The following is a 26,739-nucleotide window of genomic DNA, read 5'->3' on the forward strand; positions in this document are numbered from 1 at the left end:
AGAGCGCTCGAGAGCGCAGTGAGACAAAATGGCGACAGGAGCCGAGAAAGCGTATGTCGTGCTTGAAATGCACTCACATCAGTCAGTCATAACAGTGCAACGACACTTCAGGACGAAGTTCAACAAAGATCCACCAACTGCTAACTCCATTCGGCGATGGTATGCGCAGCTTAAAGCTTCTGGATGCCTCTGTAAGGGGAAATCAACGGGTCGGCCTGCAGTGAGCGAAGAAACGGTTGAACGCGTGCGGGCAAGTTTCACGCGTAGCCCGCGGAAAATTGGCTCATGCTACAACTGGAGACCGACAGGGCCGACTTCATCTTTCAACAGGATGGTACTCCACCGCACTTCCATCATGATGTTCGGCATTTCTTAAACAGGAGATTGGAAAACCGATGGATCGGTCGTGGTGGAGATCATGATCAGCAATTCGTGTCATGGCCTCCACGCTCTCCCGACTTAACCCCATGCGATTTCTTTCTGTGGGGTTATGTGAAAGATTCAGTGTTTAAACCTCCTCTACCAAGATACGTGCCAGAACTGCGAGCTCGCATCAACGATGCTTTCGAACTCATTGATGGGGATATGCTGCGCCGAGTGTGGGAGGAACTTAATTATCCGCTTGATGTCTGCCGAATCACTAAAGGGGCACATATCGAACATTTGTGAATGCTTAAAAAGCTTTTTGAGTTTTTGTATGTGTGTGCAAAGCATTTTGAAAATATCTCAAATAATAAAGTTACTGTAGAGCTGTGAAATCGCTTCAATCATTTGTAATAACCCTGTAGTTAATGTTATCGGACAGTGATGTCCTGTCACCGGACCACAATTGCGTGAGGAACGTTGTGGACAATTTGAGCAAATGATTTGGTCACCCATCGAACATTTATGGGACTTGATTGAGAGGTTAGTTCGTGCAGAAAGTACTTCGTCGGCGACACTTTCGCAGTTACGGACGAGTATAGAGACAGCATGGCTTAATATTTCTGCAGGGGACTTCCAACTGCCTGTTGAGTACTACTACTACTACTATTACTACTGTTATTATTATTTCTTTCTTGCCTCAGACGTTATGTCTGGTTAAAAATGGAAGGTGACGCGGACCTTGATCAAGCGTGACTTCCTTTTAACTGTACGGTATATGTTACATTGCATTTAGGAACTTTCGGGTAATGGAACAAGTGTCAATAATTACAGATTTCTGTAGTTGTATATATAAGTTGGGATGTAGCTGTATTGCGTTGATGTACTGGTGGATATTGTGTGGTATGACTCCTGTAGTTGATAGTATAATTGGTATGTCAACTTCATCCTGATGCTACATGTCCTTGACTTCCTCAGCCAGCTGGATGTATTTTTCAATTTTTTCTCCTGTTTCTTCTGTATATTTGTTGTATTGGGTATGGATATTTCTATTAGTTGCGTTAATTTCTTCTTTTTATTGGCGAGTATGATGTCAGGTTTGTTATGTGGTGTTGTTTTATCTGTTATAATGGTTCTGTTCCAGTATAATTTGTATTCATCATTCTCCAGTACATTTTGTGGTGCATACTTGTTTGTGGGAAGGTGTTGTTTTATTAGTTTATGTCGCATGGCAAGTTGTTGATGTATTATTTTTGCTACATTGTCAGGTCTTCTGGTGTATTCTGTAGTTGCTAATATTGTACATCCGCTTGTGAAGTGATCTACTGTTTCTATTTGTTGTTTGCAAAGTCTGCATTTAACTGTTGTGGTATTGGGATCTTTAATAATATGCTTGCTGTAATATCTGGTGTTAATTGTTTGATCCTGTACTGCAATCATGAATCCTTCTGTCTCACTGTATATATTCTTAGCCATGTGTTGGATGCGTGTTGATCGATGTGTGGCTGTGTTAGATGATACGGGTGCTTGCCATGTACTGTTTTCTTTTTCCAATTTACTTTCTTCGTATCTGTTGATGTTATGTGATCTGAAGGGTTGTAGAAATGGTTATGAAATTGCAGTGGTGTAGCCGATGTATTTATATGAGTGATTGCTTTGTGTATTTTGCTAGTTTCTGCTCGTTCTATAAAGAATTTTCTTAAATTGTCTACCTGTCCATAATGTAGGTTTTTTATGTCGATAAATCCCCTTCCTCCTTCCTTTCTGCTTAATGTGAATCTTTCAGTTGCTGAATGTATGTGATGTATTCTATATTTGTGGCATTGTGATCGTGTAAGTGTATTGAGTGCTTCTAGGTCTGTGTTACTCCATTTCACTACTCCAAATGAGTAGGTCAATATTGGTATAGCATAAGTATTTATAGCTTTTGTCTTGTTTGTTGGTGTCAATTCTGTTTTCAGTATTTTTGTTAGTCTTTGTCTATATTTTTCTTTTAGTTCTTCTTTAATATTTGTATTATCTATTCCTATTTTTTGTCTGTATCCTAGATATTTATAGGCATCTGTTTTTTTCCATCGCTTCTATGCAGTCGCTGTGGTTATCCAATATGTAATCTTCTTGTTTAGTGTGTTTTCCCTTGACTATGCTATTTTTCTTACATTTGTCTGTTCCAAAAGCCATATTTATATCATTGCTGAATACTTCTGTTACCTTTAGTAATTGGTTGAGTTGTTGATTTGTTGCTGCCAGTAGTTTTAGATCATCCATGTATAGCAGATGTGTGATTTTGTGTGGGTATGTTCCAGTAATATTGTATCCATAATTTGTATTATTTAGCATGTTGGATAGTGGGTTCAGAGCAAGGCAGAACCAGAAAGGACTTAATGAGTCTCCTTGGTATATTCCACGCTTAATCTGTATTGGCTGTGATGTGATATTATTTGAATTTGTTTGGATATTAAGTGTGGTTTTCCAATTTTTCATTACTATGTTTAGGAACTGCATCAATTTAGGATCTACTTTGTATATTTCCAATATCTGTAGTAACCATGAGTGGGGTACACTATCAAAAGCTTTTTGGTAATCAATGTATGCATAGTGTAGCGACCTTTGTTTAGTTTTAGCTTGATATGTCACCTCTGCATCTATTATCAGTTGCTTATTATTATTATTATTATTATTATTATTATTGTGTTCTTTACAAAAGTGATACGGCGCATTTTCCACATGTCGAGAACTGAAAGACTGGGAGTGTCGTCCTCCATACATTTCCAACCATCACCATTTATTTGTTCGCGAAAGTGTACACATACAAACACATCAGGCAATGCTTGGAAGGCGGTACATCGTGACCTTTTGCTTTATCATTTGTTTCTGTCTTTTCCTGCAGTTTCCAAATTATGTAAAAAAGGAGTTTTTTTCTCCTTCGGTAGAGCCGAAGGTTTTTGATGGAAAAAGTTTCATCTTTCTGTGCTTCAGTTTAAATACCGTGTAGGCTTTTTCTGTGTGTTGCAGAATTATGTAACACGTTCTGTTCTCGCGCCTTACAACCTATTTGGAGAATGTGAATGGAGATACCATTTCGGTCGCTAACCAAGAGATCTTGTGTAACTCAGCTGTCCAGTTCGGCCATGATATCCCAGGTATCAATGGATAATGAAGGCAAAGTTCATGCCATGTTTCTTGAGTTTCGAAAGCTTTTGAGTCTGGTCATGAGAGGCAAATGTTTGTACTTTGAACTAACAATCTGGTGGATAACAGCGGAAACACCGTTAGGCTGTTTCCAGATGATAATATGATGACAATGACGACAACGACGATTAGGATTGTGGTGTCGATGACGACGTTTGTGACTAGTAATGATGACGATTATGATTATGGCGGAAGTGACGACGATGCAGGAAAATCTTAGCTTCAGGAAACTGTACTTAATTGCAGGTACACTTTCAGAGGATCAGTGCTTGGTGCAGGAATTGACAATCGATCCTCACGCTAGATAGTGTAACGTATTGCGCATAAATATGCGGAAGAGCCATTACTTTACGAGGCACGATTGGCGATAAATCACTGGAAGCAGCAACAACCGTAGTTTCTATTCACAGCAACTAAGAGTGAATCGACCTCAGTAAACCAGTGGTGAGATAAGCAGATGCCAGACTGAACTTCGTTGAGAGACTTCTCGGGAGGCGTAATTTATCGACTGAAGCAGATACTTCAAAAAACACATTAGACGGGTCCTTGAGAGTTACTTGCCACTTTGGTACCCGTAACAATTACTATTGATTGTGGAGATTGAGAAGATCCAGAGAAAAAAGCGTCGCGTTTAGTCACGGATTAGTTTAGTAAATGCGAGAGTGTCCGTGAGTTGCTGAACAAACTAGTGTCAGATGCTACAAGAGAGGTTTTGTGCATCACCGTAAGGTTTAACATTAAAATTCGGAGGGCATACGTTCCAAGAAAGACCAGGCAACATAAAACACTGTACACCTCCGCCTCCTCTTCAGCTATACCTCCCAAATGACTCTGGCGAGAACATCAGGATCTTTAGGACTCATACGGAAGCGTAGAGCTAACCGACACCCTCTATTCCCGCGAACTATTTGCGAATAGAACAGGAAACGTGTTTAATCGCAGTAGACCCGGAAGTATGCTTCACAAAACATTGTCATTGTCATTGTCATGTATAAACGTAATATGTTTAAGATACTAAGACATTTAAACTCCAATTAGCACAAATTATTTACGTGAGAATGAAAAAAGTCTTATAAACCGACCTCGTGGAAGATCAGTTCGACTCCTGGAGAAATGTAGGAACAATGGAGACCATACATACCCTGTTATGGCTTACGTTAGAAGACACCTTGAAGAAAATTACACGTGCGTTTGTAGGACATTAAGGTTTAGAGGGATCTTTCGGCACTGTTGATCGGAATAACTTTTGTAATTCCTGAAACTAGAAAGGGTGAAATACATGGAGTGAGAAGTTATCCACAACTTCTACTGAAACCAGACTGCAGTTAGAATAGTCAAGACATATAAGGGAACCAGTAGTCACAGAGCTTGTGACACAGGGTTGTAGCCCATCCCCGAAGTTATTCAGCCTGTACAATGAGGAAGCAGTGAGTGAAACAAAGGAGGTATTTGATGTGAAGACTAAAGTCCAGGAAGGATAAATTACAACAAGTTTGAGGTATGCTGATAACGGACATCAAATAACCAGGAAGAGCAGCTTAATGGAATTGACAGTGTTTTAAAAACAGGTTATAAGATGGATATCTACAAAAGTTGAACAAGAATAATGACGAGTAATCGATTTAAATCAGTTTTAACTGAAGGAATAACATTCGGAAATGAAACACTAGAAGTAGTGGAAGGAGTTTGCTTTTTGGACAGCTAAATAGCTAACGATGGCCGAAGTACAAGGAATATAAAATGTAGACGGGCAGTGGGAAGAAAAACAACAAATCTGTTAATATGGAAGTTTGGAAATCTTTTCTGGATGTATTTGTAAGGAATGTAGCCTTGTAGGGAACTGAAACGTGGACGATACGCAGTACGGACAAGACGAGAACAGAAGCTATCAAAATGTGCTGCTGCAGAGCAACGTTGGAAGTTAGATGGGTAGGTTGAATAACTAATGAGCCGGTAGTCAGTCGAATTGAGGAGAAAAGAAATTTATTACACACAGCTTGCTAAAAGAAGAAATCGGTTAATCGGACACATCTTAAGGCATCAAGAAATCGTCAGTTTGGTAGTGGAAGGGGCGCGGGGGTTGAAAATTACAGAGGAAGACTAAGGGTTGATTGGTTACAGTTAGCATGTTAAAATTGATGTCGGTTGCAGTAGCTAAGCAGAAATGAAGAGCCTTGCACACGATACACTAACGTGGAAAGCTGCATCAAACCAGTCGTGTAACTGAAGATGCCAGCGACAAGAACGATTAACAAGAAGAAATCGGAAACTTTAAATTTTTGTAAGATTGTTACTGTTTTTTTTTTAAATAGTTGCGGAATATTATTGCTCCGTAGTAGTTACTAACTTACTTCTGCAGTGAAAAGTGTAAAAACTTGACGGCTATTCTTTTTGGGTATTATTTTGAGGTAACAAGCTGTGTGGTGCATTGTACATGCGTTCATATATCTGTTTTACGATTATTACATTCTTTTTTAATCGTTGGAGAAAGCGCCTGCCAATGTTCACGTGTTTTTATAAACTCCACAATAGTGTGTGTACTATACGGGTGTTCGTGATTAGTACTACAGTCTTACGCTGTCATGTGTCATCCGCAGTATTCTGCGTGATGTTTTCCAGTAGTGCATTTAGCGCAGCCCTGGCCAAGATTGCGCTCCAGGAGTGCAGCTGAGTCTGCTCAGGACTCCCAACTTCCCGACCACTGCACGATTCCGAGCAGGTATGTGTGAGACGGTTGTATGCTGAGGCTGCAGTCGCGGAAAACTTAGCAACACGTGTTTGCAACAGAATGCAACTACTTCTAAGAGACAAATATTGCAGCATACTTCTACAAGCAGGAATTTATCACTGGTGGTTTTTTTTCCAACTTTCTTATTTTTGTAGCAAAGCAGTAAATTTATTACTTGTTTAAATATATGTATTAAATATTGCTAATGCTGTGAGCAGAAAAAAAGCCTTTGCACACAGGCATTTAATATTGTGATGTTTATAGATGCATACACACTTCGATTTTAGAATATGTAACGTATCTAGAACACTGGTTCGTGATGCAGTGATACTCATACAGTTATGCAGGTTAAAATCTGTTAAACATTAACGTTGACTGAACTTCGTTAATTTCATAACAAAAAAGGCCAGATATATGTGTTGAAGCAAAAATTGTAATAACTTCAGCGACTTGTCTGTGCAGTCAAGAATATTGCTCGTTGAGTAACATTTTATCAGCTCACGCTGTAAGTATATTAGCAGCCAAAAGTGAGAATGGCTTGACAGACAAATCTATAAGCATTTTCAGTCGTGCAATGTCTTGAAAACTCTTTGAGAACTCAGTGTTTTCAGTTACTGAAAGTTTTAGTACTGAAACGTGGTCAGTTATGTCTGGTCCATACCGAGCGATGTGGCTCAGTGGTTAGCACACTGGATTCGCTTTCTGGAGGACGACGGTTCAAACCTGCGTTCGGTCATCCTGATTCAGGTTTTCCGTGATTTCCCTACATCGTTTCAGGTAGATACCGTGATGGTTCCTTCGATTTCCTTCCCCATCCATCTATAATTCGAGCTTGTGCTCCGTCTCTAATGACGTCGTTGTCGACGGGACGTTAAACACTAACCTCAATCTCCTCCTCCTCCTCGTGTGGTTCACAGATGACTGCCTTGATTTACGGGAAATGTTCCACATGGAGAACTTGAGGCTGATTTTTCAATAGGCTACGATTTGTTTGGCAGCATCAGTCTTGTCCACCGTATCTGTTATCAAATGATTCTCCTCTTGCATTAAGACGCGTAATGAATTCAAGTAATTGGAGACTTCGACCGTAAAAGATGTTGTCGCCACGTAACCCCCACCCTTAACACAGAGTTTTCACGATTTGTCGCCTTCTCAGTCAGCGCTGACTGTTGTTCATCAGGAAAGAAGTGCATCATATCGTTTTCGTGGCTTGTGTTGTAATAACGTTTCAACAAGTGTTTTTTCCAGCTACTAACAGTGCGATGGGGACGCGTGCGTAGACGTGATAGGTTTCCTAAAGCAGAATGTAAATCTTCTTTAACGCAAGTAGTACTGTCATCTCAGTTTACATCATAGGAAGGCTTTTGCTGAGTGTAGGGAGGAGGACTATGATTTAACGTTCCAAAGACGACGAGGACGTTAAGCCCCGTCTACACGATCGATTTTCTTGTCTCAGTTGACTACACGAGAAAATTGAGTCTGCTTTATTCTTGTCTTGCGTATCGTCCGTTTTAAAGTGCCTTTTTTCGTTTACACGTCAGCACCGAAATCGTGTCTGTTGTGAGAACTGTGCAGTTTGAAATCGGGGCGGTGAGAGTGAGGTTATGAGGGACTATGTTTTTTATGAAAACAGCGAAATATAGTAACAACAGTGCAGGAGCAAGCAGCGATGACAGAGTTCGTTAATGGTCAAAGCAGAATTCATAGTGGAAGTTCTTGTCAAAGGTTCTGTGGTAAATACTTCAGTCTCGAAAACTGAAGGAATAGGGAAAGTGTCTTCCAAACGTTTCGGAACATACACATTTATGTGCTTTAGAAAATATATCTTTCAAACACGTCAAACAGTATCTAGAAAGCAGTAAACAGCACCTTTTTGATTTATCCTTTATGTCTTATTTTCTTCCTAAGTGCCAAGTGGCATCGAAATTTGGCACCTACCAAGCAAACGAGACATAAAAAATAAAGCGAAAAGGCCCTGTTCGCAGCGTTCTGTATATTGTTTGATGTATTTGCAAATACATATTTTTTCAAGTCGAGGCCTTATCTGTATAATAAAAGCACCTACTAAAGTCTTTATTCGCAGCCTCACCAATATGGTAAGTCCAATAAACAATCACATTACGAAAATAAAAACTCTCCAACCTCCGACAATTTATGTGGCCGCCAGCTCCTGTTGTTCGCTCAAACCTTCCTTAACATATTGTAACATAGCTACAAGACGTATGTTGGAATAGTTATACAAATGGTGTGGGCTAGACCAAAAACTTGTTATACCACGTTCCTAGCTCAAATAGCAACCGAGCTTCGAGACCCCCAAAACCGAAACTGCGCGCAGCGGTTTCAGATATATTTGTTGCACTCCTTTCTTCTAAACTGGCCGCGCGGTCTATTGCGCCATGTCACGGATTGCGCGGCCCCTCCTGCCGGAAGTTCGAGTTCTGCCTCGCGCATGGGTGTCTGTGTTGTTCTTAGCATAAGTTTAAGTAGTGTGTAAGTCTAGGGACCGAGACCTCAGCAGTTTGGTCCCTTAGGAATTCGCACACATATGAACATTCTTCTAAAGTAGTTTTTGGCTCTAGGGCACCAGCACCCCAATGAACCTCGCCACTATCAAAGACTACCACATGTAAAGCATAATGCAATTTTAAATTAGAAAAACCGCCTGAAGATGAACCTGTAGATTCGAAACCGGCGACGGCTCTATTTGTTCTTAATAAACATCAGTGAATGGTTGCTGTTTTTACTTTGTTGTAAAAATTAACCTAAATATGGATGCCCGGGTTGGGGATTTTAGCGACTGTTGTCCCGAGTACGTTCCAGTGTCACACCGCTGGGCCCGCTCATTCCGTTCTTGACGATAGATCTTCCGCAACAAAGTGGTTTGTTGAGGTTAGCGCGAGGACGTGGACGTGAGTATAGACACAAAGACATTACTGTGTGGTATAGGCAATCGCGATTGGGCAGCACAGCCCCGTTATCCAGTGGCCGATAAGGAGCGGGCAAGCGTGTTCCGCGACAGCCCCGGTGACCGGCACGCCCGTATTCGTACCTGTGGCTCGGTGCGCCGCGCCGCTGCCCCCTGCCGCATGCCACAATAGTTTGCCGAGCTGGCAACCCCGCTGCGCAAGCCGCAGGAGCAGCCTCGCCCGCTCGCGGAGCCGCGGCTCTGCTCCGCCGGGATTGACGGCTGCGACTGCACGCACCACGACTGCCGCTGCCGCCACCACTACCTGCCCCGCTTCCTCTGTCTCAGTTGTCCTCGTCGTGTCGTCGCCCCCGCGGAGACACGACCTGCGAATGGTTTCGTAGGAGGCGGCGGTGCCTCAGATTACGTCGTCTAGGTACACTAACCACTGCTCCGCGGCAGCAAAACCGAAAGTTCTACAAGGGCAGCGACCCGTTAAAATATATAACAGTTCAGATTCTCAAGTTAAACGCCTTGAACTGGCAGCTACTGCACCAGCTATAACCTTGTAAAGAAATAGGGAAGGGATTATTTGCACGAAATAGATCAAATTAAGGCTGTGCCGGACAGACTCGAATCCCCGCACTGTGGAAATTTTCGATGGAGCACACACTCCCGTGGAGAGTGAAAAATTAATTCAGGGTTGAGTATACGTGGTTTGATGCAGCCCTCCACGCTGTTCTATCCTGCGCAAGCCTAATCCTTTCCGTAGTCCTGCTGCAGCAGAGCTTCTATTCTTTTCTTGTCTAAACTGTGAGACGTTTAAGTTATACTTCCATACGTGGCTATACTCGAGACAAATACCTTCAGAGAATATTTCCTAACGCTTAAATCTAAATTCCATGTTAGCAAATTCCTCTTCTTCAAAACCGCTTTTCTTGCCATTGCCAGTCTTCATTTTGTATCCTCTTTACTTCTGCCATAATCAGTTATTTTGCTGCCTAAATAGCAGAATTCGTCTTTTACGTTGTGTCTCATTTCCTCATCTAATTCCCTCAGAATCGCCTGATTTAATTCGAATACGTTCCATTGTTCTGTCTTGCTTTTGTTGATGTTCATCTTGTATACTCCTTTGAGGATACTCCATTCCGTTTAACAGCTCTTCACAGTCCTTTGCGCTCTGACAAAATCACGATGTGATCGCCAAACCTCATAGTTTTTATTTCTTCTCCCTGAACTGTAATTCGTACTCCAAATTTTCTTTCTTCCTTTTTTTTCCAACTGCTTGCTCGCTGTATAGATTTAATATCATCGAGGATACGTTACAATCCTGTCTCACTCCCTTCTCAACTACTGCATCTCTTTCGTGCCCCTTGAGTGCTATAACAAGCTCTTTCGCTCGCTGTATTTTACCCCTGCTACCTTCTGAAATTCAAAGAGAGTATTCTAATCAGGAAAGATAGTGCTACACCTCTTATAATAAGGGAAAACATGTACCATCAAGTGTCAGAATTCGAAAGCGGCAGACACGCGGCCAATAGAGACTGCAGTCGGTCAGGGTCTAATGATGGTAGTGGGAATATGAGGTCGTTGCATTCACAAAGGCCGTACTCAACGCCATTCAGAATTTCGACAGCACTGCACGTCTAGTATCCGAGAGGACAGGCACATTGTTTGCTCGGCCGTCCAGGGTAGTACAACCACGTCACATAACATGAGTCAGGTAACAGACTTGCGTGCATCGAGACAAGTATCCACACTAACTGCGCGACGAAATCTGGAGTACGACGGACTGTCAACATGGCGACCATGTTGGGGCCTCCTTTGACGTGGCAGCAGAGACACGCCTATTGACAGTGACGCCCCAGGAAAACACAGGTGAAGCATCGCGTCGTCCTCCCAGACATTCTCAGTTCAATGTACGGCAACACAATGGGCGTAACGGTGTGTGGAGGCTCCGAGAACGAACGTTGCTAGACATCAGAATTGTCATAGTTACAGAGTCCAACCCATAGCATGATGTTAAGGGGTGTCATTGGTTTCACAACATGATCACCTCTGGTTCGCGTAGCCCATGCTGTTATGAGCTGCCTCGATTTTAGTGTGTTTGGTTGGTCAAGACGCTCTCCATATTTCTTAACTATCGAAAAGAAGTCTGCTCATTTGATGCTGATAGTGTGCCACTTCCAAATCACTATGATTGGTGAACTCTGACACAGGTTTTAAGTAGCGTTGAATGTTAAACGCACATTTCTAGAATGAATTTTAATATATGTAGCAGCAATTAAACAGCAAAATTCACAATGGCAGTTCCAAACGCCGGGAGTAAGCATCGTTTTAACGAACCTATTTTTAATTTAACATCCAGGGTGAGTCACTAACTATTGCCACCTAGAATAACTCCGAAAGTATGGTAGTAGCTGAAAAGCTTGAAAAGCTTGTGGGACAAACGTTGCATGGGACAACGGGGGCCATAATACGATGTTGGCTTTTTGGTCCTACGTGGGGTGGCGTCAGAGATATGGTCAGCTTTGTTTCTTTAAATGGGACGCTATGGTTTGCTACTTATGTTCTGATAGCGGCTGTCGAGACGAATCCAATGATGTGTAACACTAAGGTCTTTGAAGGTGAGCGAAGGCCAAAAAGTTGGCATGAACGTCCATTTACAGAAGGTGTTCGAAGTGATGACCATTGGTATTAATGCAGTGCTGCAATCTTCTTATCATGGATTGAGTGGTATTCCTTATCACATCTGCACTTGCCGAATCACATGCTCTGACAATTCTCTTCCGTATATCGTGCAAATAGTACGTGTAAATATTTGCCGAATACGGCGTATCCATCTAACGTGCCATTGACATGTAAACATCATTCTACGTTTTCGCAGTACAACACTAATAGGAACGGTGTGACTAGTACCGTCGAATCAAGTGAATTCGGGAATGGTGTGACTAGTATCGTCGAATCAAGTGAATTCGAAGAACAAGTCAATATGCTTCTAATTTATGGAGAATTCCAACGAAATTCAGTGAGACATAGGGACTTATACCCTGAAAGATACCCTCAATGTACTCACCCTACACGTCGTACATTTAAATATGTGCATGGTAAATTGAGAACAATTGGATCTTTAACGCATCGGAAACATCCGGCAAAGGAAAGGTACTAACCAGGAATCGGAAATTGGTACTCTTGCAAATGTGGTTCGAGATCCTCGCGTTAGCTCGCGTCAAATCGCAATGGAATCTGGCATGAGCCAGAGTATTGTTGTTCGTGTTCTGCATCGCCATAAATATCATCCTTACCGTATCAGTCTCCACCAAGAGTTAACTGGTACGGATTGTATGCGTCGCATTGAATTCTGGCGATGGGCTCAACTTCAGAGGGATGACACATTTATTAATTTGACTTTATTTACTGACGAGGCTACATTCACTAATCATGGAAATGTTAATTTGCATAACATGCATTATTGGCAACTGAAAATTCATATTAGCTGCGGCAAGTTGCACATTAAAAACAGTGGTCGGTGACTGTATGGTGTGGGATTCTGGGGGACAGAATTATAGGCCCTTATTTCATCGAAGGAAATCTTAATGACAGGAAGTACACCACATTCCTGCAAGAAACATTAGGTCGGTTTTTGGAACAAATAGCTTTAGGAACAAGGAACAGAATGTGTTATCAACACGATGGGTTTCCGGCACATTTTTAAGCACCAAACTATAGAATCCCATTTAAAGAAATAAAGTTGACCTTCATATCTCTGAAGCGACCCCACCTAGAAACAAAAAAACGTCATATTGTTGCCCCCGTTGTCCCATGCAACTTTTGTCCCACAAACTTTCAGCTCCTATCATACTTCCGGAGTTATTATTGGCGGCAATAGTAAGAGCCTCACCCTGTGTATTTAGCTTAATTGAAACTGTAACGCCGGCCGCAGTGGCCGAGCGGTTCTGGGCGCTACAGTCTAGAATCCCGCGACCGCTACGGTCGCAGGTTCGAATCCTGCCTCGGGCATGGATGTGTGTGATGTCCTTAGGTTAATTAGGTTTAAGTAGTTCTAAGTTCTAGGGGACTGATGACCTCAGAAGTTAAGTCCCATAGTGCTCAGAGCCATTTGAACCATTTTTTGAAACTGTAACTCGTATTGTAGCACCTCCTTACACTTCAGTTCACTATTCAAATTCTGTGCCCCCATACTACTAAACCACAAATAGATTTTCTATGGATTTCATCAGTAAACAACAATGAATTACACTGCGTGCAGCCCATTCCAGGAGTTTGGTCCCAGGGTTCACTGGTGCTGGCGCTGTTTTTAATGTATCAAGCAATAATTCACGCCATGTTTTCATATGTTAATTGCTTTTGTTACGTAAACACAGTTGATAGTCACATCGTCTACAGCTATCGGTCATGATTTTCCAGTGATGGAAACCTAAATTTGGTAGTCAATAAAGAAAATAAAAAAAACAGAACCTGTCGGTGACACGCTCTACCTCAATGTTAACTCACTCTGAAATTCGCGTTGACGTCTGTCAGAAATCTATATAAATAGATCCCTCTACCCTTCAGCTTGCCGGCCGCGGTGGCCGTGCGGTTCTAGGCGCTCCAGTCCGGAGCCGCGCTGCTGCTACGGTCGCAGGTTCGAATCCTGCCTCGGGCATGGATGTGTGTGATGTCCTTATGTTAGTTAGGTTTAAGTAGTAAGTTCTAGGGGACTGATGACCACAGCAGTTGAGTCCCATAGTGCTCAGAGCCATTTGAACCCTTCAGTTTAAGGGACGAGAGGCCGGAAAAACGAAGTATGCTCTTGATAGTAGAATTAAGCTGCCCAATGGCCTAGCATTGGTCGAATGAACATTACTTTTGAAAATGGCCGTTTGACTGAATTTCAATATTCGGTCATAAATGATCTCGTTGATGCTTAAAAAATTTAAGAATTAGCCAAAGGAATGTGTCCCCAATGATACCTGTTATGATTTTTAGTTGTTGTAGATCCTCAATTACCGATAGCAAAAAAAATAGGGTTGTAAATTGAAACCAGTTAAAGATTCGAAATATGTACTTGTTACATAAATTCTAAAATGCAGTGCCGGAAGCATCTCTGGAACCAGCAAGCTATCAGTAATTTAGTGCTGTTGTTGTAAACATGCGATAAGTATAAAAAATAGTGTTCGTATAATATTGGTTTAGTTTAGGAGCAAAGATTCTGTTGGTAAATCATGATCGACGTTGCTTTAATAAGAGATAGTCGACTATTCAGTAATTCCACAGTATCTATCAAGAAGTAAAGATACACTAGTATTAACATTTCCTAACATTCGTTTTCTTACGTTTCGGCATTTTCTGTTAATGCCCAGGGGCGCCGACTTGTAAAAAATATTGGGGCTATTGCCCCGGAAAATTTTTTAAATTTTAGATGAAAAATAGTGAGTTTTAAAGTTTCTTAAGCACTTTAGACTCAAATGATCAACATTAGAATCCCGAAAACTGGACTCTAGGTAACTCGAAACTCCGGGCAACTCAACAAGCCTGACACATTTTTTGGCTTTGAAAAAAGAAACAAAACAAACACCGACGGTATTTTCGTTAAAAGCTAATTTAATTAACAGTAATAATAATGCTTATACACTTTTACAGTGCAGTGATTATATAGCGCTGAAAATACTGAAATTATGTTTAAATAAATCCTAAACTATCATTAAAATAATGAAACATAAAATATTGCCGTCGCACAGTAATAGCACTTTCATTAAGAAGTGTAATAGCTAATTTAAGCTTCCTCTGAATAAGGCTCAGGGTTCATTACATAAAAACAAGATCTCAAAGTTAATGCTTTAATACAGTTAATAGAGTATGCCTAATACTTTCAGTCAAAAAGTATGTAAATAGCGGGTTTTAATTGGGTCTTACGCCCTAAAAATATTTAACTATTTGAAAATAACTATAATACAGTACTGTAGTAATACAGTACTAGACTAGTACTAATATTTCGAAACTGAAAATTTAATATTATGTACGTATTTAATTCTCTGTTCTATAAAGATTTTTAATATTGCTCTAAATGCCATTATTGGGGCTAGAGTGTCTTTAGAAAAGTGCATATGTCGACCATCTGACTGGATTACTGAGTATGAAGTCGTTGATGACTGGTCGGATATCCAATTCATCCAAAACATCTCGGTGGGCATGAAGAACAGCCAAGTTGTTCAATCGCTTCCGTCCCGTTGTTGATCGGAGATTTGGCTTCTGACGTCTAAGGGCGCTAAATCACCGTTCTGCTGTTGCTGTCGTGATTGGAACTACTTGGAGAAGCTTAATGCACTTCACTACTTCACATAACATTTCTCCAACTGCAGGCTCTTGTGTAATGTAGTTTCTTACATCACTCATGTTTTTTAAGACCAGTTGTTTTTTATTAGCGATGTCGGCTAACATACTCAAGTGTAAGCGCAGTCTCTCAATGTCTAGATCATTTTTGAAAAACAGTTGATTTTTACAAATTTGTTTTACCTCTGTTTACTAAAAGCACTGTTGTTCAACTGCAATGACTGTATGAGTCCAGCTGAAGCAAACCGCTCAATAATGCAAGTTCGCACCGTTTCACAACCTTCAATGTAAATAGCTTTGTAGTATTCCTTTGGGGTTTTGAAAGTGTGCGGTGAGCTGGCTTCGTTGTTTTCATACTTCTTTGGTATACTTAGATTCCGAGGAAGCGAAGGATCATTAACTTGTGAATGTTTTTCTTTTAAACACGATTCCCAGAAGTGTTCAATATACAAATCAAGACCTCATATATTTTTTCAAGATCAGCAACACTTAGATGAAGGCATGGAGTTTTTTCGTTGACATCCTCTACTGGGTTCATTACATGAATTGTAACGTTGACTAAAGGTACCCTGCACATTTGTAACGTGCCTATATTTTATCCTCTGCAGAAAATGTTTCAAAAAACTCTAGAAGTTCTTCAGAGTTCCTCAATATTCTCAAGATACTAGAAGCTTGCATAGTCCATAGTCGGACAAAGGGGTCGTAGACCAGCTTGGTCGTTGGCGCTCTCATAGCGTATGCTTCTGAAAAGTCCTATTCTTTTGTTGGATTCCGTTACCGTGTTTATTAAGTCCTTGGCTAAAGCCATAATATCCCTCATAGACGTAAGATGGCGGAGACTGTCTACAACTACCAAGTCTGAACTGTGAGCAGTGCAGTGCACATAACGTTCTGTTGGTTGTCTATCCAAAACTAACTTTTTTATTCCTTTGAACTTACCTCTCATATGTCGACCATCTTACCTCTCATATTGTAGGCACCATCATATCACTGTCCTCTTAAGTTATCCATTGACAAATCAAGACGAGCAAAAACGTCTTTTAAAATACTAGATAGAGTTTGTGATTCAGTGTTGGGGGTCTCATATAAGCCTTAATTCTTCGTTGATGATTCCTTAATCATCAAAAGTACGAATACCAAATGACACTTGTTCGTGAATCGAAGAATCACTTGTTTCGTCAATCATAATAGAAAAATGTTCAGTTTTCTTGACTGAAGCCAATACCTTTCTCAACACAGACTTTCCTTACAGGTCAGTGACCTCGTTTTGAATATCGTGGGACATCCACTTATACGCCGAACGCCCTAACCAATCTTTAAACTCCGGCATGTCATTCTTTCGGAGTTCCAACAATTGAAAAAAAAAATCTTCGTGCCCTCTAATCGCTAGTCCTTGTCGGCACAGAAATGGCACGGTAGTAAAAATTGTCTCAAGAGCTAAACGGCCTCTTCGTATCACTATCAAACTGTTCATTGAATTGGGAGGCCTCACTTAGGTTAGAGATAGAATTTAGTTTCGGAACACCTTTATGCGTAAACTTATTTTCATGAAGACGGAATTTTTCCAAAGCCTTTTTCCAATTAGAAAACTCTACGGAACTAAATTCATCTTCTTGTTTTGAAGAAAATTGTAATAGATTTTTTTTAGCATCTGCCTCTTTTCAGGTTTTGCAAAAAACTTTTTCGGTAGATGTTTCATATTCCAGCCATGTATATTTGATCAGCCAAGACTACTGAAATGATCTTCCCGTATTGGATTGTCCAGGTTTCGGCTGTGAACGGTTCTTGCCTGAAGACGACGGAGCAGTTGACGACACAATAATTGTTGGAGGTTGAAACTTCCAAGCGCGCCTTTTTGGTAACAAATTTATCCATTGCAAACTTAATTTACAATACACTAAGAGACTAAAGTAAATGAATAAAATACAGTCATATAAAATAGTCCACTAGACACTAAAGTCGGAACACTAAACACGTCTGCAGCATGCACTGAACGAAACTATCCACACTGAATGACTGCGACAGCAGGGTGGGGCTTTATACAGCCGCGGCGTCGTAATGCCGCGAAGCGTCAAGGCGACGCGAGGCGGAGGGTTCCAGGCGCTTCTGCCCCAGTCCTTCTGATGTCGCCGCGGCCGTAGCGCTGGCCCTCCGGCGCCAGACTTCACCCGAAGGTTCGCGCACCGGGACAAATTCTACAGGGTGTTTCAAAAATGACCGCTATATTTGAAACGGCAATAAAAACTAAACGAGCAGCGATAGAAATACACCGTTTGTTGCAATATGCTTGGGACAACAGTACATTTTCAGGCGGACAAACTTTCGAAATTACAGTAGTTACAATTTTCAGCAACAGATGGCGCTGCAAGTGATGTGAAAGATATAGAAGACAACGCAGTCTGTGGGTGCGCCATTCTGTACGTCGTCTTTCTGCTGTAAGCGTGTGCTGTTCACAACGTGCAAGTGTGCTGTAGACAACATGGTTTATTCCTTAGAACAGAGGATTTTTCTGGTGTTGGAATTCCACCGCCTAGAACACAGTGTTGTTGCAACAAGACGAAGTTTTCAACGGAGGTTTAATGTAACCAAAGGACCGAAAAGCGATACAATAAAGGATCTGTTTGACAAATTTCAACGGACTGGGAACGTGACGGATGAACGTGCTAGAAAGGTAGGGCGACCGCGTACGGCAACCACAGAGGGCAACGCGCAGCTAGTGCAGCAGGTGATCCAACAGCGGCCTCGGGTTTCCATTCGCCGTGTTGCAGCTGCGGTCCAAATGACGCCAACGTCCACGTATCGTCTCATGCGCCAGAGTTTACACCTCTATCCATACAAAATTCAAACGCGGCAACCCCTCAGCGCCGCTACCATTGCTGCACGAGAGACATTCGCTAACGATATAGTGCACAGGATTGATGACGGCGATATGCGTGTGGGCAGCATTTGGTTTACTGACGAAGCTTATTTTTACCTGGACGGCTTCGTCAATAAACAGAACTGGCGCGTATGGGGAACCGAAAAGCCCCATGTTGCAGTCCCATCGTCCCTGCATCCTCAAAAAGTACTGGTCTGGGCCGCCATTTCTTCCAAAGGAATCATTGGCCCATTTTTCAGATCCGAAACGATTACTGCATCACGCTATCTGGACATTCTTCGTGAATTTGTGGCGGTACAAACTGCCTTAGACGACACTGCGAACACCTCGTGGTTTATGCAAGATGGTGCCCGGCCACATCGCACGGCCGACGTCTTTAATTTCCTGAATGAATATTTCGATGATCGTGTGATTGCTTTGGGCTATCCGAAACATACAGGAGGCGGCGTGGATTGGCCTCCCTATTCGCCAGACATGAACCCCTGTGACTTCTTTCTGTGGGGACACTTGAAAGACCAGGTGTACCGCCAGAATCCAGAAACAATTGAACAGCTGAAGCAGTACATCTCATCTGCATGTGAAGCCATTCCGCCAGACACGTTTTCAAAGGTTTCGGGTAATTTCATTCAGAGACTACGCCATATTATTGCTACGCATGGTGGATATGTGGAAAATATCGTACTATAGAGTTTTCCAGACTGCAGCGCCATCTGTTGTTGAAAATTGTAACTGCTGTAATTTCGAGAGTTCGTCTGCCTGAAAATGTACTGTTGTCCCAAGCATATTACAACAAACGGTGTATTTCTGTCGCTGCTCGTTTAGTTTTTATTGCCGTTTCAAATATACCGGTCATTTTTGAAGCACCCTGTAAGTGTGCATGCAGCACCGTAACACTTATCATGGCTCACACCACTCGATTTCAGTTAGCCTACTTACTGCTGTAATAATTATTCGTTTTAACTCATTAATGAATGTGTTGGAAAAGGTAACCATCGTCAGACAAGGAAAATAAAAAAATCCAACATAATTTTGTGATTTTACAAAGCATAATATAACCAATAATTTTCTTAAACTATTGAGGGGGCTCGGGCCTCCTCAGGCCCCATGGAGTCGGCGCCTGTGGAGATGCCATGCTCCGTGTTTTACCTTCGACAAACAGGCAAAAATTTCCACACCAGGAGTTGTGCTCTACAAAAACTACGGTTCGGTACCCTCGGTACGCTACGTAAATGACATACTAAATGGTGGGATTACCGGTAATATTGGAAGCATTGGTTGGAAAAGAAACATAAATGAGTATGTAAGAAAGAAACGGAGAGTCGACGGCTGCTTTGGTTTTTTGTTAGTTTTACACATAATTAGAAGCACACATCATTCATTGTTAGTCAATTGTGTACTTTATATCCTTACACAATATAAATTGCTTAACTACTTCACTAGTATGTAACCATAGCAATTACTTTTGATGCAAGTATGGTTATCTTTATTTTTGCTACAGCAGCCGTTTCTTCCTCGTTACTAATAAATTTTCGAACAAATCCTGACATAAGCACTGAGAATTTCAGTTTTGCTATAAATACTGTGTACTGTTTAAGTAATAGACTGGACAATAACTATGCAGAACAGAAATGTAGTCTAAACTGTTCACCGCTTTCTTTTTTTTTTTTTTTTTTTTTTTTTTTTTAGAGAGGACTCAAGACACTGGTAGCAGAAGTAAAGAAAGCGATCGCTGTAAGTTAACGTTCGATAGCTATGCAACACACCTAACGTACAGGTAACGCGAGTACGACCATAACTAACCAATGCTACTAGGAAAACTGCCGTATTGTACGGATAATTACGGTAGCCAACCGTAGTTCTACAACTCTGCTCACCACAGATACATAGCAAATTGGAGCGTACGTGGCGGGTCGTGTTACCGCGATGTTTCATTTCCCGTATGTGTGTGTGTGCGTGCGTGCGCGCGCTCACGCGGACTCCAGTTTGCAAATATAGATCAAAATATCCAAAGTACTCAATGAAATAAAGGTTTTAAAATGGATGTGGTGAAAGAACAGGAGATACATTCACATTACAAAAAAATATTAGGGCAAAATATTAAATAGAAAAATTGGGAAGTGACTCAGTGAATTTCTTCAGGTGATTTTACTGTAGGCCTATCCTTGAACCAGCAAATAAAATAGTAACACATACAATTATCTTTGTAAATAATATATAAGCAAATAATGACTCAAATTAAATACCAAAGAAAAACATATCGTCTTCGTGGGCGCTGTATAACGTAATGTCCGTTTATTACATTAAAAGAAATCCCTGTGACTTGGTTTTTGTACGTTTGCTGCTTCAACATGTACTGTGCACTAAAAGTTGTGAGAGAGATGTTCAATATATGAGTTTCTGTAGGAGAGGACTACAAGAAGACGCTAATTAGAAATTTTCTGCAAATTCACAATTTCTTCACTCATCAATCACAAAATTGAGATTGTTCATATATACAGTAGAAACAACAGAGCAATACAGCACCTCACACATGGAAAACAACACCGGTAAATGGCGTAATACACGAAAAACGCTCTTGAAAATTGAAATAATTTCATAAACCCATCTAGCATTAAACACCTGCAGCAGAGAAAGCTAGTTTACAAACATAACCATTCCTGTACGGTACTACCCTGAACGCTTGAATATAAAACCAGTTATTCCTGATGCTTTCTGGTAATGGCTCTTATCCCAGAGGCTCCTTGGAATCTGTATCCTACACGGCATGTGCGTGCCAGTGGGTTAATTGCAAATTTGTCGATGCCTTGTGAGTGACTAATCTTTTTTGAATGTGGCCATATGTTTGGGAAACAAATAGATCGGTGAATAAAGTAGTTTCCAAAGATTTGCACGTAAAGTTGCTACAGCGCACAGTAGTATAGCTTGCATTGTTTGCGGAACAGTTCTTGCGCGCCTTGGCGAAAGTTCAGGTAAAGAAGTCCTTAATATTCAGACCTGTATTCCCTTTTTTTGGGAAGGCGCCCATTCCCCTCGGCGTTACATGAACAGTGTCGCGGCGGGTCGTGTTACCGCCTGGTACAGACTTGATTCACGGTTTCCCTTCCCTTCCATGTCCTCCTCTTCTTTTTGAGCGGCCTCCTTTTTTCTGCAGCTTAGGCCCCGCAGGGTGCCTGGCTCGCTTTACGGAAGAAACCGCAGCCTGCCAGCTGCGGCACCGCAGAGAGACACCGCGCCCTGCCCTGCTTCCATTGTAGTGGCTGCCACTCCCATTGCGGCTGGTCTGGCTTCGTCTAATCTAGTCCACGAGGTGTGTGACAAAATTAATGAGACTGATTTTTTTTATCTATTTAAGTTTTCAATTTTTTGCAAACAGCAGTATTGTCCCCATCTAGGTAATTCCCTTCGGCAGTTACACACCGGCGGAGTCGTTTTGTTTCCAGCCTTGATAGCAGCGCTTAAAGGCTGCAGCTGGTAGGGCCTTTAACGTGTCTGTCAAATTCTTTCGAATGTTCTCCGGAGTCCCAAAATTACGTCCTTTCATGATATTTTTCGATTTCAGGAAAAGGAAAACGTCACGAAGAATAAGGCGGCAGTAGAACAACAGGAACGGCTTTTGAGGTCAAATATTCTGAGATCGAAATGGCCGTGTGACATGGGGCGTTGTCGTGAAGCAGCATCATTTGTCTGCAGCGTCCACTCTCAATCGATTCACCCTTTTTCTGAGCCTTTCAAGGACATTTTTGTAAAACATTTGGTTGACAGTTTGTCCTGGAGGAACACATTCTTCATGCACGGTACCCGTACTATCAAAAAAGCTAATCATTGTTTTGATCTCTGATTTGCTCATTCTAGCTTTTTTCAGTCGAGCAGGTGTCTCAGTGTACCACTCCTCAGTTTGCCGTTTTCTCTGGATCGTACTCAAAAATCCAAGATTCATCACCTGTGATCACACGACTAAACCATTTGTTGCCAGTGGCAGTAGTCTCGCGAAGATCAAGACACACGTTCCTTCGATTGTCCTCCTGCTCAGTAATGAGGCACCATTTGGGTAGAAACCTATCGCATGTCCAAAATTTCGGTCAAAATTCTTTGTACCGTGAAAGTGTTTAACAGGTCACCCATCCTTCTCGTTAATCGTCGGCTTCATATCACAAGATCACCGCACGTGTTCGACGTTCTCGTCGGTTTTTGAAGTTAGAGGTATTATTACCAATGTTAATCTTCAGCGTATTCTCGACCTTCAAGAAATGATTTGTGCCAGCGAGATACTTGTTTCTGTTTATAAGGAATGTTCGCCATAGGCCTGTTTCAACTTCTCAAAGGTCACACTCGCGGATTCCACAAGTTTAATACAAAACTTGGTTGCATAACGTTGCTCTGAATTCCACAGTTCCATTTTCGTAACATATCCCAAAAGCACAACGTCACATACAGCGCTCTCAAAAAATCACATGATGGCTGTACGGAGCTGACACTCGGACCAAGCGTTTCAAAGCGATGAACACACCGATCTACAGAAGAGCAACAACACAGCGTTGCCAGATCGGTCGTAGTGTTGTCAGTCTCATTGCTTTTCTCGGGCTGACGGTGCGTGATGGAACACACACCATGTTCCGATGTGAATTACCTCGAAGAAAACCATGTACTGACATGTACCAAGCGGGGATTCAGAAAAAACGTTGTTGCGGAACGGATCTGGCTCTTTATTCGCAATTAGTGATGAGTGATATCGACAGGGCATCTCAAGTTGAAATTTCTAGATTCCCAGAAGGCCTTTGACGGCCGTTCCTCAGAAACTGTGCACCTGTGGAGTATCGTCTCACGTGTCCGAATGGATTCGTGACGTTCTGTCAGAAAGATCACTTTTCGTAGTAACTGACGGAAAATCGTATAGCGTAACCAAGGTTACAGCTGTGGTTGCACGAGGAAGCATTATAGGCCCTCTGCTGTTTATATATACAGAATGGTTCCGTGACGATGTTAAAAACTTCCAGGGATTGTGGAGAAGGGTAAGCTATCAATTTTAGATAAGGAACCCTTATCCAGAAACGACAGAGTTAAGTTGTAAGCTAAAATCCCTCAGATACCTCTGTCAGTAGACCTCTAATAATACAACAGTAGCTTGACTGTGAACACACGCGATGTCTTGGCCACCGTACGCACCTGACCTGAACCTGATGGATAAAATCTGGGATGCTACAGGGCACCCACAAACCACCGAACCATAATTTACGGGAATTGAGTGATATCTGTGTTAATATCGGATCCACGTACCTCCGGAAGCGTAGCAGGACTTCTCAAATGAGCCACACAGGATTGTTACTCCACTGCTTTCTAATGGTGCACCAACATGCTACTATGAAGGTGGTCATAGTGTTTTGACTCAGCAGTGTGTACACATATTGTATATAGGGTTTCCTTTAAACAGCTGTGTGCTGCGGAAGTAAGCACCTTTGACTGAAAGCATTAAGGTATTTACTATCACGGTGGTGTTTTGTACATCAGAATTTGATTCGGCCCGAGATACATGATGTCCTCGGGATAGCGTACCATCGATCTTAAACAGGCCGAAATGTGTACGAATGCGGCAGCCTGTATATGAGGAAATCGCTTCGTCTGTTTAATATTCCGAAATGTCCATAGTAATTACATGAGACTCGTTTACAAGCAGTAATATAATTTGGACGCTCATTCGTGAGTACGGCGGTTAAAATCTGCATCCTACCATCCAGATTTAGGTCATTCGTGGATTACTTAAATTACCTTACTCAAATGCCGAATGCCAGAATGATTCCTTTGAATAGGGCACGACCGGTTTGCTTCTCTGTGCTCAGCTTGAGCTGTCTGCAGTGACCTCGGTGTCTTGGAGAAGTTAACGTTAATTCATTACTACATTGCAGTGCCTGTGTTTTTAAGAAGAATGGTGCTATGTTCCTTCGGATATGCACGCACGTTCGAAGGAACAGTGAATCGTTCTTGACGACATAGGCACAGTAATACCGTATGTATCCGCCGATACCAGGCAGCAGCTTTGAATTAAGATTTTTTTTCGCTCCTGTGCAGGAACGGCATAATGTGTGCACGACTACAGATTGTGACTTCCATTCCCACGTCGGTGGGCCACTGACTGTGGGTTTATGTCAGTATTCTGAGCGACCATCTTCACAAAATTCCAGGAACTCCTCGCAAATGACGTGTGTGCTAAGACGATAATGCTCCAACTTAACATATGTAGTTGTCAGAGACTGGTTTAATGAATTCTTTGATGTTGAACGTCACCTGCCAGTCACATGATCGAAATATAATTCAGTCTTCATAGGGTGTTTTGATTGTGCACACAATAAATTTCTTCCTTAAACGATAATTCCTGCAGTACTGATCATTTTGCAAGAATAATTACTGTTGTGCAATGGGCGATCAGAAAGTTTCCGTTCGAGTTGTGTACAGACCAGAAACGTCAATCCGGAAAAATAGCCAGAACATTGAGGCAGTCACCGCACAGACGCACGAGGTTGAAAATTCTTGGTGGGTGATACACCAAGTCCTGCCGCGTTGAAGTAGTCAGTAACTGCCCGCTACACATGCTCATGCAACAGGAATCGTCGTCCCCAAGGTCTTGGTTATGTTACCGAAGGCATGGGAAGAGATCAGGACTATATGGCGGATGCTCGAGTGCCTGCTACGAGTGTTGGCATAACTTCTGCGGAACGACATTTGCAATATGGTGGCGTGCGTTACCATCAAGCAGCAGCACCCTTTGCCGCAATTTTCGCCTTTCTTGTTTGGAGTAATTTCTCCACTCTTCATTCTCCGATTGATGTTTACCGGTGTTTGTCCTTCGGCAGCCACGAAAAGAATGACAGAACTGTGGTCCTGTTTGGACGCACTTTGTAATAATGTCGTTATTGTTCACGTTTCATTATTTACCAAATGTACTGTGGCGAAACCGGTTTATAGTATTTTGTGACTTTAATTCAAATGGCTCTGAGCACTATGCGACTTAACTTCGGAGGTCATCAGTCGCCTAGAACTTAGAACTAATTAAACCTAACCAACCCAGGGACATCACACACATCCATGCCCGAGGCAGGACTCGAACCTGCGACCGCAGCGGTCGCTCGGCTCCAGACTGTAGCGCCTAGAACCGTGACTTTAATTACTTATAAATGATATTTCAGGTAGATCAAAAAAAATAAAATAAAATAAAAGCAGTTACCTATTGTCAGCGTATCAATTCGTTCGATTTCAAAAATGTTTATCCCGGCTAATATTTGTCACTCTGCTAAGGAAATCTCCACTTGACGTTGTGTAGAAATGTTGTCTGTAAAGTCAGGTGAGTAGCACTAAATTGCATATCATTTATCAGATTTTACAAAACTGTTACTTAACATGGAAGCACTTTTCTCTAGCAAAAGGAACATTTAGTCACAAAATACTACCCGCGCACAACACTGACGTATGTCTCCTATTAAAATATTTCATGTAAATCGTCAGAAATAATTAGGCTTCATAGATCAGCAAATACGAAATTGATACTACGTAACGTGCTGTGAACACTATTTTTAAAAATTCAATCTAAGTTGAATTCTGTCTTTTAAAGTAGGTTCGGGACCACCGATGCACATTTATTTCCATTCATTTATTTCTAACAACAATTATGTTTGTTAAAATTCTCGATTCAAAAACTGCCGCGGAGATATTTTTGCTAAGACGGCGGCAGACAGACGACAGTCAATTTGTCTATTGTTATTCTCGATTTATGTTATCGAGGTAATATATTTAGATAAAACTCTTTAAGCCTTTTATCTCTATTCTTTAGCATTTAAAATCATTTACAATGATAAATACCGACATATTTTTTATACCAGCTACTAGTAAACTCCGCGGTAAGTTTAGCGCTAATGGCTGCGCTCCTAATCATTGAGTAGATCGGATTACAACTGAAATAAATACAAATCCACGTCTAGACAATGGCGACTCTATTTTTCAAATAATAATTAACTATATATTGTTACAGGTTTCCTCTTTACATACCTCACACGTCTCACGTCCGAACAGTTCATCCGTTAGTACAGGAAGAACAACTGAACCACAATTATCAGATAACAAAAAAAAGATAATAATTGTCGTTGTCTATGAATTTAGTTCTCTGATAATTTTAATTCACACAGGAAATAAATTATTACCGAAATAATGAAATAATTGTCATTTTTACAGGATACAGTCTTTTCATAAGTAGTATCGATAATATTGGTTGAAGTTTGTACACATATATCATTTTAACATTTCGTGGCTAGAACATATTGTCATGGATATTACAGTACGTGGGAAAGACAGTAA

General features: G+C 41.5%; 1 protein-coding gene across 2 annotated transcripts in view; it reads left to right on the top strand.

The window, feature by feature from the left end:
* LOC124612339 (serine/threonine-protein kinase tricornered) overlaps nucleotides 1-26,739 on the top strand; it is a 600,632-nt gene that overhangs the window by 292,004 nt on the left and 281,889 nt on the right. The gene's annotated exons all lie outside the window — the stretch shown is intronic.

This window comes from Schistocerca americana, chromosome 4, assembly GCF_021461395.2.
Source record: "Schistocerca americana isolate TAMUIC-IGC-003095 chromosome 4, iqSchAmer2.1, whole genome shotgun sequence".
NCBI lineage: Eukaryota > Metazoa > Arthropoda > Insecta > Orthoptera > Acrididae > Schistocerca > Schistocerca americana.